The sequence below is a fragment of the Aotus nancymaae genome, unplaced genomic scaffold, assembly GCF_030222135.1.
Source record: "Aotus nancymaae isolate 86718 unplaced genomic scaffold, 86718_ANA_hifiasm-v0.15.2.pri h1tg000041l, whole genome shotgun sequence".
NCBI lineage: Eukaryota > Metazoa > Chordata > Mammalia > Primates > Aotidae > Aotus > Aotus nancymaae.
The window spans coordinates 26,098,782-26,118,729 of NW_026988455.1; the positions used below are offsets into that span (position 1 = coordinate 26,098,782).

Sequence of the window (19,948 nt, forward strand, 5' to 3'; positions counted from 1 at the left end):
CCCTCCTCCTGCCCTGTTCTCACCTTCGCTCCTAATGTGGTTTTTCTATGTGTTTCTGTGTTTTTATTTTTTGAGCAGGATTTTGCCTTCTCAGGTGCCCGATTCGGCAGGTACCAAAGGGCAAAAGGCAAAACCCCTCCCCGGCCCGCCTCTCCCACACCCCACTCACCCCCAGTGTCCTATGTGGACCCATCCTTCTTTCCCTGTCTCTCGCTGGGCCAGGCCTTCCGAGGCACTGTGAGGTGGGCGCCCTTGTCTTCTGTTCTCACTGAGGGGCCCCCCGGTGGGGGAAACAGGATTCAAAGCCCTGGGGTCTGGCTGCAGGGCCCACATACACGTGGTGGCCTCCCTTTTGGCTTCCCCTTCCTGCCCAGTTCCAGCTTTTTCTCTCCCTCTGACCCCACCCAACCCAGGCTTAGCCCCCTGCCTGGGCAGCCACCAAAGGGCAGGGTATAGTCAGGCTTCAGACACCCTGGATCTTGGGCTGCCTGAGGGAGGCCTCCTGAGCCGTGCCCATCCCTGTGGAGCTGGCAAAGGCATTCCTGGCAGAGGGAATAGCAGGTGCAAAGGTCCTGGCTTGGCAATGTCTGACAGCAGAAGCCCAGGGCAGCTGGCTGAAGTGTGCCTCCAGAAGTGCAGAGGGTGACCCAGATTGCTGCGCTGGCTCCAGAGGGCCTGGTGAGTAACCCTGAAGAGTGTGGATGTTCAGGCTCACCATGAAGTGGGGTTCCAGTAGGGCAGCCCCTCCCCACCTCTCCTTTCTGAGCCCTCCAAAGCCAAGGTTCCGTGTGAGACATGAGGGGCCCTACCCCTTTCCTCATCAGGGTTGGCTTCACCCCTGATACCTTGTTCCCACTTGGACTTGTGGGTCACACACGATGGCTTTCTTCAGTCTCCTTTATTCAAAATCAAGCATGTGTGTTCCTTCTGCCATGTCAGGATGGGCAGGACCATCAGCAATGTCCACTCCAGACCACACTCTGGGACCCCAGAATTCCTTGCCAAATGGCCCCTAACCCACCTCTCAGGCCTGTGAGGCCCCCACTCTGGGTTTGCCCACCATGTACCACTGGGCTGAGGGCCACTGCCTGTAGGTGCATGGACAGGGCTGGGAGGGAGGTTTGAGGCAGCCCTCCAATAGCTGGGTGGGGATGGAAAACAACAGGCTGCCTGCAGCTCCCTAAGCCAGCTCGCTGTGACCCAGGCCTTCAGGAGTCCCCAAATGCGAAACACATGGCCATTTAGGAAGTGTGTTTCCTAGAGCTGTGTATCATAGTACCACAGACTGGGTGCCTGGGAACAATAGAAATTTATTGTCTTACGGTTCAGTAGGCCAGAAGTCTGAGATCAGGGTGTCGGCAGGGCTGCAGTCCCTCCAAAAACTCCAGGAGAACAGCCTTCCTTTTGTCTTCAAGCTTCTGGCAGTTCCTTGGCTGGTGGCAGCTTAAGTCCTGTCTATACACGATGCTCTCCCTGTGTCTCTCTGTGTTCAAATCTGTCTTATAAGGACATCAGTCATATTAGATTAGTGCCCACTCTAATGTCCTCATCTTAAGACCCTATAAAGGGTCTGTAAAGACCTATAAAGACCTTGTCTCCAAATAAGGTCACATTTGGAGGTACTGAGGGTTAGGACTTAAACATATAGATTTTGGGGGACACAGTTCAGTCCCTGACATGGGGGGAATCAAGGAGGACAAAGTGTGTTTTTCTGAGCAGTCTGTCACTTGGTTGGGTTGTGGACATTCAGGCTTGTGGCACTGGGCCTCCATTTGTACTGTTAAGGGACCTGGAGGTGGCCCAAGGACCTCGATCGTGTTGTTCCCACAGGGAACTGTACGCCTTGCTGTGGCTCAGAACACCCACTTGCTACCAAAAGGCCATCTTCAGGAGCTATGGGAGGGACCCGAGTCTGATTCTGGAGGTGGGCCTGTCACCTGTTTGAACCCTGATCAGAACCATCTTGTCCACCTTTTCCCAGGCCCTTGGAATGGTTTGCTCCTGAAAAGCCCAGCAATTCTAGCCACGTGCATGGGGGAAACTGAGGCATGTGGAAGGAGTGGCACTGGCCCACCAGGGACAACTGCCTGGGATGTCCCCTTCCATGGTGGGAACCATGGCTCTCTGACAGGCTTCCCTGATCCCTGGGACAGGGGTGGGCACCCTCGCACTGAGTCTTAGTGTTCTCGTCTGAGGGGCGGACGTGGTCCTGCCACCCTCCCAAGGCAAGTGAGAGATCGTGATGTGCTCAGGACAGAGCAGTGGCCTCTGAGCTGGACTACCAAGGGCCGGTCAGCATTTGAGCTTGGCCCGCCCACCCAGCTCTCCCAGTTACCTGGTTTTCCACACTCTCCAAGTCTAGGCCCAAACTGGGAGCAGTGCCTGGGCTTTGCATGCCTGGGTGAGGAAGGCAAACTTCCTCAGCCTCCTCCTCCAAGGAGCCCTCCCTGATGGCACTCCCCGGCAGAGCCATTCTGTGCCACCTATCCTCAAGGCCTGTTTAGCCTGTGTCATGTCTGTGAAATGAAGAGGACATGTGGCTGGATGTGGTGGCTCATGCCTGTAATCCCAGCACTTTGGGAGACTGAAGCAAGAGGATCACTTGAGGTCAGACATGCCTGTAATCCCAGCTACTCGGGAGGCCGAGGCATAAGAATTGCTTGAACCTAGGAGGCAGAAGTTGCAGTGACCTGAGATTGCGCCACTGCACTCTAGCCTGGGTGACAGAAGGAGGCTCTGTCTCAAACAAAACAAAACAAAACAAAACAAAAACATATGGCTGCCCTGACCTGAAGGAGGCAGGGGGCGCTAGGAGGAACAGATGGGCTGCTGGCGAGGCAGGCCAGGAGAAGGAAGCAGAGTCAGGCGCAGCCTGAGGAACTGGCCAAAGCTGCAGCCTCTTCCGTGCTCCATTTGCAACTGGGAGCACACAGTGCACTGTCAGTGGATGCTTGGTAGATGGTTGAACTGGCAGGGAAGGAACCTGGGAGGTGGAGGAGGCCTGCCGGCCTTGGGGCTCAGTGTTAACACTCTGTAACAGGGGGTCTCGTGCGCTGCCAGAGGTTTCCAGGGGAAGGTGAGGGTCTGGCTTGGGGGTTTCCTCTTCCCTCAGAGCTTAGCTGAGGTATTGCCTCCCCCAGGAACTCTTCCTCAACCCCCGATCTGCCTGACCCAGGATCCATGGGCCGTGGTGACCTGGGAGGTGACCCATGCATAAGTCTGGTGATAGTGGCAGAATTCTTGGCTTGGTGAGTTTCTCTAAAACTGGATAATAATTGTGGAAATCTAAAACGTTTTTGTTTTACTTTATTCTTTTTTTTTAGACAAAGTCTCCCTCTGTCACCCAGGCTGGAGTGCAGTGGCATGATCTCAGCTCACTGCAATGTCCACCTCCTGGTTTCATGGAATTCTCCTGCCTCAGCCTCCTGAGTAGCTGGGATTACAGGCATGCACCACCATGCCTAGTTAATTTTTTTATTTTAGTAGAGACAGGGTTTCACCATGTTGGTCAGGCTGGTCTCTGATTTCAGGTGAGCCACCCTCCTCGGCTTCCCAAAGTGCTGGAATTATAGGTGTGAGCCACTGTGCCTGGCCTGTATTGCTTTATTCCTGATTTTAGTTTTTACTCAATAGAAAAATGAGATTTTTGTTCTGAAAACCTCTCACAATGGACCAAGTCCAGAAAGTTCCATTGCAAAATGATAAGCGTCAGGAAAGCGTTGGTGGCCTCATGGGTGTCCTCTCTTTTTAAAACTGTATTACCTTTTAAAAACTAAAAGGAATTTCGAAAAAGTAACCTGAGCTTGCAGCTTTAACAGGCCAGATGTTTGGGGAGAAAATAGTTTTCCCAAAAATGTTTTCTGCTGGGCCATTTGGGGCCCTCAATGCACACCACTCATCCTCCTAAAGCAAGGCAAGAACCCTGTCCCCACTGTGCAGAGCGACAAAGGCCCCTCCCCAGGGGTACTCCCCTGCTGGGGCCTGAGCTCTGACCATCAGACTGTCCTACCTGGCTGCATCCTGCATAAGCAGATGAATCGGCCCGGGTGATAAGACATCGAGCCGCTGCCCTCAGGTTCAGAAATGATAACTCAGAGACACCAAGCAAGGTGCCCAGAGGATAGAAGGAATGACAGGCTCATGGAACCAAGCACCCACTGCATGCCAGGCCAGTTCAGAAGCTGGGACACAGCTCGGCCTAGGAGGGACTGGGTCTGGGCGGGGCTGCCCCCCATCTGCATCCTGCACACCGAGGCCTTTACCTGGCCACCACTCAGCCGGTGGACAGGGGGACATCTTTTTTCCCACCCCTCGACTCTTTTTGTACTTTCTGAATTTTCTACAATAAGCATGTAGCTATTCTCTAATAAGAAACAAGGATTATAAATGCTTTGTAAATGTAAACTATTGCAAAATTTCCCATGACCATTCTGATGTTCACTTGTTGGGAAAGATGTGGACTGACCTGGGTCCTCAGCTGCTAGGATTACACCGCATTACCATGCTCTAAGGAGTTACAACCAAGCATAGGATTTCAGGCGGGCACACGTTTCTGTGAAAATCCTGATCACAGCAAGTCACCCAGACCCAACATGGTTCCCAGGCCTGAGCCCTCACATTCTATTGCAGAGACTGCCAAGGATGCCCAGGCATACAGTAGCAGACACCATGGGGTGACAGGGCCCTGTGGGTGGAGGTCTCAGGAATGGGAACCAGCACATTGGTGGGGAGGGCTGGCTGGGTCTGAGTTTCTGCTGCTCCTGCTTCCCGAGCACAGCCTGGGTGGTCCCAATGGTTCCTATGGAGCGGGAAGCCCAGGCACCATGGTGTCTCCAGTCTCTACTCCCTAGCCAGTTTGGGCCAAAAAGAGATGCTGTGGACTTTGGAGGGTGGGTGTGAGTGCCTTCACTGAACCTGGCCCGTGCCACCCAGTGGCCAGCATGACAAGGTAGGGGTCTAATGCTACCACTCTCTGTGTCCTGTTCTAGGCTTTTCTGGCTTTGCCCACCCAGCTGCTCCATGCCAGGAGAAGGAAGACCCATCTGCTGCATGCTGGAGGCTGGAGCCTGTGACACCACGGCTCGCCTCGCTGCGGTGGGTGGCGGTGATGGAGACTGCAGAGCGCCGGAGAGGTAGGAGCATGGCTGGCTGCCACCAGGGCAGGGACAGGGGTGCAGAGGTGGCCAGGTGGCAGCTGCTGAGGTGGCCTCGGGCCCTCGGTCCCCTGCTGCTTACGGCAGGCAGAGCTGGGGTTGCCATCGCTTCTGCCGCACAGTGTGCAGGTGGCAGCCGCAGTTGAGCCTGTGGCAGAGGGTGGCAGTGCAGGTCCCAGACCTGAGTGAGGCCTGAGGGTTGTAGAATACTCCCCTCCCACCCTAGGATCCGTTCCTCTTTGGCGGCTCCCTGAGTTCTGGGCTGTGGGTCTCTACACTGTGCAGCCACTGGAATGGGGCTGAGCGCCACTTCCTGCCCTCCTGCAGCTGGGGCTTCACTGCCTCCATTAGGGCCACGGTGGCGTCTGGCACCTGGTTCTGTGCTGCTGGCTGCCGCATGCATGTCCAGGATTACCACTGCTGCCAATGTGCACCATCTGCAAGGGGTGGCTGCAGCTAAGCCCATGGCATTTTGGCTGGCAGGGCTAGTCCCAGAAGACCTGAGGGTCGTCCAGCAGACTGCCCTCCCAGCCTACGGCCCCTCTTCCTTGGCCTATGTACAGAGCGATGGGTGGCAGTCACTGGGTGCTGTGCAGCCGCTGGATCCTCAAGGCCGACTGGCCGGTTCCTGCTTTCCTGCAGAAACAGGGCTGACTGCCTGTGTGAGGAGCTGTGGAGGCTTCTGGCTCTGGGATCCTCACTGCGGTGGAGCAGGTGGGCAGCGTCAGTGGTTGTCACTGTGGCTGCTGCATGGCCATGTGCAGGTGGCAGCTGCAGCTGAGCCCAAGGCAGAGGCTGGTCGCTGGGTGCTGTGCAGCCTTCGGGGTGGGGCTGAGCACCAGTTCCTGCCCTCCTTCTCTTCCTTTTTGGCCCTGGTCCAGGGCGCTAGTTGTGGGCGCTGGGTACCCTGCAGCCACTGGGATGGGGCTGGGCGCCAGTTCCAGTCCTCCTCCTGCTTCGAGGCCTGATTTAGGTGCCACAGCAGGGTCTGGCCCTTGGGTCCTCGTTGCTGGTGGAGGCGGGCAGGATCAGGGGTTGCCACCGCTGCTGCCACATGCCATCTGTAAGTGGCAGATGCAGCAGAATGCACGGGAGGCCACAGGACTGGTCTCAGACAGCCTGGGAGTCGCCCAAGGCACCTCCCCCTACCCTAAGATCTGTGCTTCCTTTGCCCAAGCCCAGAGCGTGGGGTCGTGGGCTCTGGGCCCACTGCAGCCCTAGGGATGAGGCTGAGGGCCGGTTTCTGCCCCCTTGCAGCTGTGCCGCTGACCACCTAAATTAGGCGCCATGGTGACATCTGGCTCTGGGTTTCCTGCTGCTGGTGGGGGAGGAACAGGGCCAGGGGTTGCCACTGATACTGACTTGTGCCATTTCCAGGTGGCAGCTGTGGCTGAGCCCACGGCAGATTCTGGCGGGGCTGCTCCCCGAGGGCATGAGGATCGCGGAGTGTACCACCATCCCGCCATCCCACCCTAGGGTCCACTTTTCCTTGGCCCTGGCCCAGAGCACAGGTTTGTGGGCGCTGGGCACTGTGCAGCCGCAGAGTTGTGACTGAGCGCCTCCTGCCCTCCCACACCTGCGGGCTGACTGTGGCAGTATCTGGTCCTGGGTTCCATGCTACTGGGGCCAGTGTCCAGGGTTGCCACCACTGCTGCCCCATGCATGTACTGCAATAGCCAGCTACTGAGTGCCTGACAGCATTGGTAGTGTAGACAGTGTGGATAGGCTACACAAAGGGAAATTCATGGCCCCAGGTGGGGCAGTTGGGATAGTGTAAGATTTCATCACGTTCCTTGGAATGGCATGCAAATGAAAACTGAGTGTTTTATTTCTGGAATTTTCCATCTGATATTTTTGGGATGTACACAGGGAACTGAAACTGCGAAAGCTACACTGTGGATAATGAGAAACGACTGTGCCTCCTAGTTTTTATATTAGTTTTCTGTGGTTGCTGTAGCCGATTATCACTCACTTAGCCACTTAATATAATACAAGTTTATTATCTTTAAGTTTTGGAGGTCTGAGTTTGAAATGCATCTTACTAGGATAAAATCAGGATATTGTCAGGGCTACATTCCTTTGGAGATGCTGGGGGAGAATCTGTTTCCTTGCTTTGTCCAACTTCTATAGAGGCTGCCTGCATTCCTTAGCTCATAGCCCCTCTTCCGTCTTCAAAGGCAACAGTGCAGCATCTTCAAATCTCTCTCCTGACTCTCCTACCTTCCTCTTCCATCTTTTTTTTTTCCCTCAAGACAGGGTCTTACTCTTTTCTCCAGACTGGGGTGCAGTGGCATGATCATGGCTCGCTGCAGCCTTGACCTACCTGGGCTCACATTATCCTCCCACTTTAGCCTCCCACGTAGGTAGAAGTACAGGTGTGTGCTACCACTCCCAGTTAATTGTTATTATTATTATTTTGTGTATATCATAGAGACAGGGTTTTGCCATGTTGCCCAGGCTGATCTTTTTTTAAACATTTTTTAAATTTTACTTTAAGTTCTGGGGTACGTGTGCAGAACATGCAGGTTTTTTACACAGGTATACATGTGCCATGGTGGTTTGCTGCAAGTGTCAACCTGTCATCTAGGTTTTAAGCCCCGCATACTTTAGGTATTTATCCTAATGCTCTCCCTCCCCTTTCCCCCCACCCCTGACAGGCCTTGATGTGAGATGTTCCCCTCCCTGTGGCCTTGTGTTCTCATTGTGCAACTCCCACTTACAAATGAGAACATGCAGTGTTTGATTTTCTGTTCCTGTGTTAGTTTGCTGAGAATAATGGTTTCCAGCTTCATCCATGTCCCTGCAAAAGACATGAACTCATTTGTCTTTACAGCTGCATAGTATTTCATGGTGTATATGTGCTGTATTTTCTGGACCCCCAAGGCTGGGAAGGCAGATTCCCACTCAGTTTCCACCTTTTCCGCTGCCCTCTCTTCCCTCTGCCGTCTTCTCCCTTTCCTTCTGTTCTTTGGAGAAAATAGGTCCGCAGCAGCCACTGAGCTTTGTCTTGCTTTGTGTTCTACTCTTGGTCTCGCTTCCTTTCTTTCTCCTTCCACCTTGCCTGGCTGATTTTTCATATCATCCCCTTGAGAAGGCTTTTTGATGTCCTTAAAAATCTTCTCAAATGTGAATTTCTGCTTATGGTTTAAATGGATGCCATTGTCAGCAGGGGTCAACGATGACCCACCCATCTCCTACACTCCTTCCCTTTGCTCTCTTGTTCCCACATTTGATTCTGTTTTCTCCCATTTCCTCGATCTGTCGGGTAGTCCTGGCCTGCCCTGATCTCTACCACGTGAATGGAGGGAAAGCTAAGCCGTCCTTCCTGGCTTTCCAGTGAGCCAGCAGGTGGATCTTCAGAACTTCCTGCCTGTATGGGCATCCAGAAAACTTTTGGGGTGTGTTGCCGTGGAGACAATGGAGTATTTATTGTACTACCTTCCTTAGACTTTCTTATGCAGCCTGCCCTCTTTCCCGGATTGCTGTGATGCTGCAGGGAGGTTTCTTAAATGAATCTTGTCAAAATAGCCTTCGAATACTTTTGGAGCAGGAATTTTTTTTTTTAATCTCACAAGAAAACAAACTGTTCAAGGGAGGAATGCAGGGGGACTGGAGAGAACTTGGAGAGCATTTAGAGAAAAGCGGGGAAATGACTGTTGGGTTGGAAAACAGGAGCATGGATAAGTGGTGAGAGGAATGGGGATTATTTAACTGGGACAGAGAGGCTGACAGGTGACCTAGTAATAGGCTTCTAGTTTCTGGAGGGTTTGCACAGGGAGACTGGCTTCTCGTTACCAGGGAAGAAAAGACACTGAAAGTGGGAGGTAGGGGAGCCTGAGGCTGAGGAAGAACTTCTAATCACAGGGTCCGTTAATTATAGCAAGGGAGAATGGATCACAACTCTTCACTGAGTGGTCTTCCCAGACAACAGCAGCACTGGGATGGCGGTAGGGCTTTCTGTGAGTCATCCGGTACAGAGCTTCCTGATCACTTGTCCTCAGATAGTAGCAAGATGGCTGCCTCAGCATCTCCAGGGACACGTGGTAAAAATACAATTTTCTGGGCCCTACCCAGAACTTCTAGTTTAAAATTTCTGGGAGGAAAGTCCAGGTGTCTGTATTCTTACACCCCTCCCCCTGGAGAAATGTCGAACTAACTCATGGAGAACCAAGAGACTGGTGATGTGGAGAAAGAGGAAACGCCTCCCCCAGATCCCGCTGGTGTTCCCTGTAGCATCCTGCTAGTGCTTCCACTGCCCATGAGCTGCTCTGGAGCCCAGGCCACACCTGCCCTGGTGACTCTGTCCAGCTTCCCTGCCGGGCCACTTGGAATGGACCCTGGGGCATCAAAGCTGCCCTACAGCTCCGAAGAACCCCTGTGTCTCTCCTTAATCACAAAGGTGCTGCGAAAAATGCTCATTCCATGTTTTTGTTCTAGACTTCACTGGCAGTCACTGAAGTCTTTGGTAGCTGTTCTGTGGAGTTTTCCAATGCCAAAGGGTCCCTCAGACATGACTGCTGCCCCAAAGGGGCTAGAATGGAGTGAGCCTGGGAGTCAAGAGATGGTATCTCTCTTGAGCTTGAGCAGGCTATTTGACCTCTCCCCATCGCAGTTTCTTTCTCTGGAAAAGGAGGCACCCAGCCTGGACAATCTCTGAGGTCCTTCCAGCTTTATTTCTGTCTCTACTGGCTGTTTGAAGAATTGCAATGCTTGAAGAGTTTAACGTCGTAGATTCAGTGTAATATTTTGTAGTGAAATATTTTAAATTCAGTGTTTTTTTTCTTTACATAACTTATCTTGGGAATGTTGGGAAGGATGAGGAAAAATACACGAATACATCCAACTCCAGTGAGCTCAGCTTGTGTGTGGGCTTGCCATTCACTGTGCATGACCGTGCACAAGCTCTCTCATCCCTTGGTGGCAGCCAACCAAACTACACATGCTATTCTTTGGCCTCAGAACAGCTTCTTGTATGTTTTAAATGTGTAGCTTGGAATCAATGAATATTGTTCACGGGAATACTAGGAAGGTTGTGGGGCTGGAATCATTATTTCACACACTTACACTTACTTGCTTGTTTTCTGCTGAATTCAAGATTGCAGTGATACTTAAAAAAAAAAAGAAAAAGCTCCAAAGTCAATTATTAATTTTGTTTGTAAGCTTTTGGGACCAGCCACACCCTGACACTTAAAAGATAATAATGAAATGTTAGTATAAGAAAAATTGCTAGCTGCCTATCCCAACCCTCTATCTTAGTAACTGAACCTAAATCGAGGCACATTGCTACCTACACTGTAATAGTAGATTTTCCAGTCTCCTGTATGGCCAGGTAAGTTGTGGACAATGATAGAGATAAATTACTGTAAGCTATCATTTAAGGAAGTCTTTTCTAAAAAAGTAAGAAAAGGTTTCTTTTTTCCTTTCTCCCTTCTTCCCTTCATTTCTCCTTCCTTCCCTTCTTCCTCCCTCCCTTCTTCCCAGAATACAGTTGTAATGGCTGGAGTTCCAGCAGCCACTTTAGACCATAACATGGAAATCAAGCATTGAGGATGGCAAAGAAAAAAGCTAAAAGCCTGAGACACGATGACCATGGGGCTGCCATCCCACTCCAGGACTGTCTCCCTTCAGACATCTTTTATGTGAGAAAAAAATAGAGCCACTGTTATCTTTTGTTTTACTTATGCAGCTGAAACAAATTCTAATGAATCCATATAGGTTCATTCTGAGCAGATGGTACTCAGAGCAACATGGAGCTCAGAGTGATTAGAGCATTGAGCAAGATGGAGCTCAGAGCAGATGGAGCTCTGAACAAGATGGAGCTCTGAGCAAGATGGAGCTCAGAGCAGGTGGAGCTCTGAGCATGATGGAGCTCTAAGCAAAATAGAGGTCAGAGCAGATGGAGCTCTGAGCAAGATGGAGCTCTAAGCAAAATAGAGCTCAGAGCAGATGCAGCCCTGAGCAAGGTAGAGCTCAGAGTAGATGGAGTTCTGAGCAGAAGGAGCTCTGAGCAGATGGAGCTCTAAGCAGGTTAAGCTCTGAGCAGATTAAGCTCAGAAAAGAAGGAGCTCCAAGGAAGATGCAACTTGGAGCTGATGTTCCTCTGTGTAACATGGAGCTCAGAGCTAGAGTGAAAGGAGATCAGAACAGATGGAGCTCAGAGCAGGTGGGGCTCTGAGCAAGATGGTGCTCTAAGCAAAATAGAGCTCAGAGCAGATGGAGCTCTGAGCAGATGGAGCTCTGAGCAAGATGGAGCTCAGAGCAAGATGAAGCTCTGAGCAGATGGAGCTCAGAGCAGATGGAGCTCTGAGCAAGATAAAGCTCAGAGCAGATGGAGCTCAGAGTAACTGGAGCACTGAGCAGGATGGAGCTCAGAGCAGATGGAGCTCTGAGCAGATGGAGCTCTGAGCAAGATGGAGCTCTGAGCAGATGGAGCTCTGAGCAAGATGGAGCTCAGAGCACATGGAGCTCAGAGCAAGATAAAGCTCAGAGCAGATGGAGCTCAGAGCAGATGGAGCTCTGAGCAAGATGGAGCTCAGAGCAGATGGAGCTCTGAGCAAGATGGAGCTCAGAGCAGATGGAGCTCTGAGCAAGATGGAGCTCTGAGCAAGATAAAGCTCAAAGTAGATGGAGCTCAGAGCAGATGGAGCCCTGAGCAAGATAAAGGTCAGAGCAGATGGAACTCAGAGCAGATGGAGTTCAGAGCAGGTGGAGCTTGGAGTGAAAGGAGCTCAGAGCAGATGGTGCTCAGAGCAGATGGAGCTCTGAGTAAGATGGAGCTCAGAGCAGATGGAGCTCTGAGTAACTGGAGCACTGAGCAGGATGGAGCCCAGAGCAGATGGAGCTCTGAGCAGATGGAGCTCTGAGCAAGATGGAGCTCTGAGCAGATGGAGCTCTGAGCAAGATGGAGCTCTGAGCAAGATGGAGCTCAGAGCAGATGGAGCTCAGAGCAGATGGAGCTCTGAGCAAGATAAAGCTCAGAGCAGATGGAGCTCAGAGCAGATGGAGCCCTGAGCAAGATAGAGCTCAGAGCAGATGGAGCTCAGAGCAGGTGGAGCTTGGAGTGAAAGGAGCTCAGAGCAGATGGTGCTCAGAGCAAGATGGAGCTCGAAGTAACTGGAGCACTGAGCAGGATGGAGCTCAGAGCAGATGGAGCTCAGAGCAGATGGAGCTCTGAGCAAGATGGTGCTCAGAGCAAGATGGAGCTCGGATTCATTGGAGCTCTGAGCAATATATAGCTTGGAGCAGATGAAGCTCTGAGCAAGATAGAACTCAGCAGATGGAGTTCTGAGTAAGATGGAGCTCAGAGCAGGTGGAGCCCTGAGGAAGATAGAGCTCAGAGCAGATGGAGCTCTGAGCAGATGGAGGTCTGAGCAAGATGGAGCTCAGAGCAGATGCAGCTCTGAGGAAGATGGAGCTCAGAGCAGGTGGAGCTCTGAGCATGATGGAGCTCTAAGCAGAATAGAGGTCAGAGCAGATGGAGCTCTGAGCAAGATGGAGCTCTAAGCAAAATAGAGCTCAGAGCAGATGCAGCCGTGAGCAAGGTAGAGCTCAGAGCAGATGGAGTTCTGAGCAGATGGAGCTCTGAGCAGATGGAGCTCTAAGCAGGTTAAGTGCTGAGCAGATTAAGCTCAGAAAAGAAGGAGCTCCAAGGAAGATACAACTTGGAGCTGATGTTCCTCTGGGTAAGATGGAGCTCAGAGCTAGAGTGAAAGGAGCTCAGAACAGATGGAGCTCAGAGCAGGTGGAGCTTGGAGTGAAAGGAGCTCAGAGCAGATGGTGCTCAGAGCAAGATGGAGCTCAGAGTAACTGGAGCACTGAGCAGGATGGAGCTCAGAGCAGATGGAGCTCAGAGCAGATGGAGCTCTGAGCAAGATGGAGCTCTGAGCAAGATGGAGCTCAGAGCAGATGGAGCTCAGAGCAGATGGAGCTCTGAGCAGATGGAGCTCTGAGCAAGATAAAGCTCAGAGCAGATGTAGCTCAGAGCAGATGGAGCTCTGAGCAGATGGAGCTCAGAGCAGATGGAGCTCTGAGCAAGATAAAGCTCAGAGCAGATGGAGCTCAGAGCAGATAGAGCTCTGAGCAGATGGAGCTCAGAGCAGATGGAGCTCTGAGCAGATGGAGTTAAGAGCAGATGGAGCTCTGAGCAAGATGGAGCTCAGAGCAGATGGAGCTCTGAGCAGATGGAGCTCTAAGTAGATGCAGCTCTGAGCAAGATGGATCTCAGAGCAGATGGAGCTCTCAGCAAGATGGAACTCTGAGCAAGATGGAGCTCAGAGCAGATGGAGCCCTGAACAAGATAGAACTCAGAGCAGATGGAGCTCTGAGCAAGATGGAGCTCTGAGCAAGATGAAGCTCAGAGCAGATGGAGCTCTGAGCAGGTTAAGCTCTCAGCAAATTAAGCTCAGACAAGAAGGAGCTCCAAGCAAGATGGAGCTTGGAGTTGATGTTCCTCCGTGTAAGGTGGAGCTAAGAGCTAAGTGGAGCTTGGAGTGAAAGGAGCTCAGAGCAGATGGTGCTCAGAGCAAGATGGAGCTCGGAGTCATTGGAGCTCTGAGAAATATGTAGCTTGGAGCAGATGAAGCTCTGAGCAAGATAGCACTCATCAGATGGAGTTCTGAGTAAGATGAAACTCAGAGTAGGTGGAGCTCTGAGCAGGTTAAGCTCTGAGCAGATTAAGCTCAGGAAAGAAGGAGCTCCAAACAAGATGGAACTTGGAGCTGATGTTTCTCTGTGTAAGATGGAGCTTAGAGCTAGATGGAGCTTGGAGTGAAAGGAGCCCAGAGCAGATGGTGCTCTGAGCATGATGGAGCTCAGAGTGATTGGAGCACTGAACAAGATGGAGCTCAGAGCAGGATGGAGCTTGGAGCAGATGGAGCTCTGAGCAAGATGGAGCTCAGAGCAGATGGAGCTCTGAGCAGGTTAAGCTCTGAGCAGATTAAGTTCAGAAAAGAAGGAGCTCCAACCAAGATGGAACTTGGAGCTGATGTTCCTCTGTGTAAGATGGAGCTCAGATCTAGATGGGGCTCAGATCTAGATGGAGCTTGGAGTGAAAGGAGCTCAGAGTAGATGGAGCTCAGAGCAAGATGGAGCTCAGAGTGATTGGACCTCTGAGCAAGGTGGAGCTCAGAGCAGATGGATCTCAGAGCAAAATGGAGCTTGGAGTGATAGAGGCTTAGAGCAAGATAGAGCTCAGAGCAGATGGATCTCAGAGCAAAATAGAGCTTGGAGTGATAGAGGCTTAGAGCAAGATAGAGCTCAGAGCAGATGCAACTCTGAGCAAGATAGAACTGAGAGCAGATGCAGCTCTTAGCAAGATGGAGCTCAGAGCAGATGGAGCTCTGAGCAAGATGAGCTCAGAGCAGATGGAGCTCAGGGCAGATGGAACTCTGAGCAAGATAGAGCTCAGAGCTGATGAAACTCTGAGCAAGATGGACCTCAGAGCAGATGGAGCTCTGAGCAGGTTAAGCTCTGAGCAGTTTAAGCTCAGACAAGAAGGAGGTCCAAGCAAGATGGAGCTTGGAGCTGATGTTCCTCTGTGTAAGATGGAGCTTAGAGCTAGATGGAGCTTGGTGTGATAGGAGCTCAGAGCAGATGGTGCTCAGAGCAAGATGGAGCTCAGAGTGATTGGAGCTCTCAGCAAGATGGAGCTTAGAGCAGATGGAGCTCTCAGCAAGTTGGAGCTCGGAGCAGATGGAGCTCTGAGCAAGATAGAGCTCACAGCAGATGGAGCTCTGAGCAGATTAAGCTCAGAAAAGAAGCAGCTCCATGCAAGATTAAACTTGGAGCTGATGTTCCTCTGTGTAAGTTGGAGTGCAGAGCAAGATGGAGATCTCAACAAGATGATGCTAACAGCAGATGGAGCTCTGATCAGTAATGAACTGTAAGCAAGATGGAGCTTGGTGCAGATGTTGCTTGGTTTTAGGTGGAGCTCAGAGCAGATGCTCTTTACAGCAGAATGGAGCTCAGAGTGATTAGAGCTCCAAGCAAGATGAACCTTGGAGCTGAGGGAACTTTGAGCAATATGGAACTTGGAGCAGATGTTGTTCAGAGTAAGAAGGAGTTCCAAGCAAATGGCACTCAGAGCAAGATGGATCTCGGATAAGATGTTGTTCACAGTGAGATGGAGCTCTGAGCAGATGGTGCTTAGAGCAAGATGGAACTCTTGAGTAGATGATGCTCAGAGCAAAATGGAGGTCAAAGTGGTTGGAGTTCTTAGCAAGATGGAGCTCCAAGCAGATGGTGCTCAGAGCAAGATGGAGCTCAGAGAAGATGTTGTTCACAGTGAGATGGAGCTCCAAGTGGATGGTGCTCAGTGCAAGATGGAACTCCAGAGTAATTGGAGCTCTGAGCAAGATGGAGCATGGAGCAAATGGAACTCTGAGCAGATGGGGTTTAGAGCAGATGGTGCTCAGAGCAAGATGGAGCTCCGAGCAAATTGTGCCCAGAACAAGATGGAACTCAGAATAGATGGTGCTCAGAGCAAGATGGAGCTCTGAGCATGTAGTACTCACAGCAAGATGGAGCTTAGAGTGATTAGAGCTCAGAACAGATGGAGCTCACAGAAATTGCTTCCAAGCAGATGGTAATCAGAGCAATCTGGAGCTCCAAGTAGATGGTGCTCAGAGCAAGATGAACCTCAGAATGATCAGAACTCTGAAAAAACTAAGCTCTGTGCAAATGGTGCTTAAAGCAAGATAGAGCTCAGAGTGATTGGAGCTCTGAGCAAGATGGCGCTAGGAGGAGATAGAGCTTTGAGCAAGAAGTACCTCCAAGTAAGATGGAGCTTGCAGAAGTTGTTTCCTAGTGTAAGATGGAGCTCAGAGCAAGATGGAGCTTGGAGTGATTGGAACTGTGAACATTGCTTGAGCAGTTGGAACTCTGAGCAAGATGGATCTCTGAGCAAGAAGGAGCTCTAAGCAAGATGGAGCTTGGAATAGACATTGCTTGGTTTTAGACGGAACTCAGCTCCAAGGAAGATGGAGCTCAGAGCAGACAGAGCTCTGAACAAAAAGGAACTCCAAGCAAAATGGAACTTGGAGCAGATGTTGCTTGGTGTAAGGTGGAGCTCAGGGCAGATGGTGCTCAGAGCAAGATGGATCTCAGAGAACATGCTGCTCACAGTAGTAAGGTGGAGCTTTGAGCAGATGGTGCTTAGAGCAAAATGGAACTGGAAGTGACTGGAAATCTCAGCAAGGTGGACCTAGGAGAAGATGGAGCTCTGAGCAGAGGGTGCTCAGAGCAAGATGGAGTTTGGAGTGATTGGAGCTCTGAGAAAGATGGAGCTTGAAGCAAATGCAACTCCAAGTAGATGAAACTCTGAACAGATGGTGCTCAGAGCAAAATGGAGCTCAGAGTGATGGGAGCTCTAAGCAAGATGAGGTCAGAGCAGATGGAGCTTCAAGCAGATTGTGATCAGAGCAAGATGGAGCTTGGAGTAATTGGAGTTTCAAATCAGATAGAGTTCAGATCAGATAGACCTCTAAGCAACAAGGAGCTCCAAGCAAGATGGAGTTTGGAGCAGATGTTGCTGGTGTAAGATGGACCTCAGAGCAGATAGTGCTTAGAGTAAGAGGCAGCTCAGAGTGATTGGCACTCTGAACATTGCTCTGAACAATTGGAGCTCTGAGCAAGATGCAGCTTGGAGTAGATAGAGCTCTGAGCAAAAATGAGCTCTAAGCAAGATGGAGTTTGGAGGAGCTGTTGCTAGGTTTTGGAGCTCAGAGCAAAATGGAGCCCATAGTGATTAACAGCTCCAAGCAAGGTGGAGCTCAGAGCACATGTTGCTCAGAGTAAGATGAGCTCCAACCAGATGGTGCTCAGAGCAAAATGGAGCTGGGGGTGATTGGATCTCCCAGCAGATGGAGCATAGAGTGATTAGAACTCCCAGCAAGATGGAGCTCAGAGTAAATGGATCTCTGACTAGATGAAGCTCTGAGTAAGATAAATGTCTATGCAGATGGTCTTCAGAGAAAGATAGTGCTTGGAGTGATTGGAGCTCTGAGCAAGATGGAACTTGGAGCATGTGGAGCTTGGAATAAATAGAGCCTGAAGCAAGAAGGACCTCCAAGCAAGATGGAGCTTGCAGCAGATGTTGCTCAGTGTAAGATGGAGCTCAGGAAAGATGATGCTCACAGCAAGATTGAGTTCAGAGTGATTGATACTCCAAACATTGCTCTGAGCCATTGGAATTTGGAGTAGATCATGCTCAGAGCAAGACAGTGCTCAGAGTGATTGGAGCCCCGAGCAAGCTGGAGCTTGGAGAAGATGGAGCTCAGAAAAGATGATGCTTAGAGTAAGATGGAGATCCAAGCAGATGATGCTCAGAGCAAAATGGAGCTCAGAGTGATTAGAACTCCAAGCCAGCTGGAGCTCAGAGCAGATGGACTTGGAAAAAAGACACATCATTTGTGGTATATTTCATTCATTCATGGTGACTTTTTAAACAGCACACACATTATTTAGACATTTGGGAAAAAAAATAAACACTCAGCATTTATCTTTTGCAGTCTTACAGAAGGAAATTCTAGCAGATTTTACTACCAAACTTCTAGTGAAGGAACAGAACAGATGTTTATCGGCCACATATTCCATGATGCCAGTCCTGGAACCACCTTTCAATGGAAAGTTTAATGACAGTTTAGGTCTCAACAGAATACATAATCCAAGAGAAGACTTAAGGATTCCTACGTCAAGCTCATTGTCTTCAAATATCAGAATGGAGAACTACTTGTTGAAGGTTAGTTACAGTATCTTTTCTTTAGTTTTCAGATTTCTAATGGAATTCTTGTATTTTTCTGTTAACAGATCAGAGCAGGTCCAGGAGCACATTAGAGATCTTATAGACCAGGCCTCTCATCTTTGGTAAAGGGATATTAAGAGTTGGCTCTGCTGGGGTGTCACCTGGTCTTCATTCTCAGAGCGCTTCCCTTTGTTGGTACCCCTGGCCTCTATCTTCCTTCTCCTTTTTGAGCCTTGCTCTCTGAATCTTCTCAGTTTATTTCCTCCCTAGAAACCATCAGACTTCAAATGGTCTTGTGATGGGGATATCAACCTCTTTCTCTCCCTCCAGGACAACCAAGTCCCTATATGTCTCCTCTGGACAGCACAGGTGAAATCTAAGAGACAACAATCATCAAAACCTCCTCACCATGACAGCAAGCAAGAAGGAAGGACCCTGAAGACCCTCAAGGCCCCTTTTCATCAGGAAGTAGCTACAGAGAATGACGTCTGCCCCATCTCCCAAAAGATTTCTGGTTCCCAACCACTTGAGGGAGAAATGTAAGAGCAGACAGTCAGATATGAGCAGGCACAAGGGGGAGGTATCCGTGTTGGAAAGAACCCCCCAGAACACCTCTTTGGATGCTCAGTACTCCATCTTCAAACTGTCAGAATGCTGTTAACTAGATCATGATAAGGAAAAAAGGCAAAGGGGAATTCCTGAGAGCTGAGCAGACACAATGAATACAAAATTGACTGCTATACCTTCCCGCGGTGGTGGTAATATGCAGTGCCACCATTAGGTAGGATTCATATTGATTAATGTTTCCCATGCATGTGCATTAAGTACAGTAAGGGAGGATCCCCTGAACTTTGGTGAGAACTGAGCAAAGAAATAACTGAGGCAATAGAAGATAACTATGCAGAATGTCATGGGGATGTTTCCAGCAGGGTCAGCCCTCTCCTCTCTTGGAGTGTATTTGTACTTTCCGAATAAAACTTTTCTTTATTTACAAATTGGTCTTTTGTGTAAATTCTTTCTTCCATGAAGACAACCAAGGATTGCCGGGTAACATCTTCATGTGATTTCACTAATAGTAAGAGTCTATTTCTGGGGATCTCAAAGTGAATCCAATAATGACAAGGAGTATCAATTACAGAGTTGGTAAGGAAAAAAATAATTCAACTATTCTTGACTTAAGAAACTTATCTAGGTTTTGACTATTTTTCACTGGGGGAAAATCACAAAAGCCAGGTGCAGTAATGCACAGCTGTAGTCCCAGCTACTCCAGAGGCTGAGACAGAAAGATTACTTAAGCCCAGGAACCAAGCTGGGAAGCCGGGCCAGGAGCAGGGTGAGTCCAGTGAGCTGGCATTGTGCGACTGCAAGCCTTTATTTAAAGTTTTGATATTTTGTCTATTATGAATTTTTTTGGTGTTACATTCAATTTTTAAAATATTTCATTCATTCAACATTAGCATTACTTAACAGTTGAGCCAGAGACTAGCATGTTAGTCCCTTCACCCTAGTCCTGGCCTTGGTGGAAGTCTAAAATTTACATTTTATTCCAGTTTCTGTCCAAAGGAGCAATCCCTGCAAGTGTAGGATGAGGCGCTCAGTCCAGCAGCAGCTAACGCTACACGTCTTGGGTGCCTGCTGTGTGCTAGCGAGGGAGGGGAGGGGTCTTTCTCTTCCTCTCCTCCTCTGCCTCTCAAATTCATAGTACAGGCAAAGACCGACAAAGTCACTCACATTAGCACCACCATGAGGTTAACAAAAAAAGTTACTAAGTTTTTTGGATGGTATCTCGAATAAATAGCTTATTAATCTTCTCTTTGTAAAGATGGATTTGAAAGGCTTTTTCTTCGTTAAAATGAATTCAAATGTAATACTAATAGAATAATCTTACAAAGTCATTCTTGAATTGCCAATTGGGTTCACTTAAACTATTTTTGCACAAGAACTCTGTAAATAGCTTCTATTTCATTACAGAAAAAAAAGATAAATCTAAAGTTTTGATTGACAGATCAGTTGCCTTGAGTGAGACAGAAAGAGAGAAAATGGAAATCATTTGCTA

At 49.8% G+C, this 19,948-nt stretch overlaps 1 long non-coding RNA gene across 1 annotated transcript; it reads left to right on the forward strand.

Annotated features, from left to right (window-relative positions):
* The first annotated feature begins 396 nt into the window (after positions 1–396).
* Positions 397–18,879, forward strand: LOC135268634 (uncharacterized). The gene is made up of 5 exons (XR_010336927.1): positions 397–678; positions 3,141–3,248; positions 4,989–5,132; positions 10,635–10,792; positions 17,660–18,879. It is a non-coding gene; the product is annotated as an uncharacterized LOC135268634 (long non-coding RNA).
* The last annotated feature ends 1,069 nt before the right edge of the window (positions 18,880–19,948 follow it).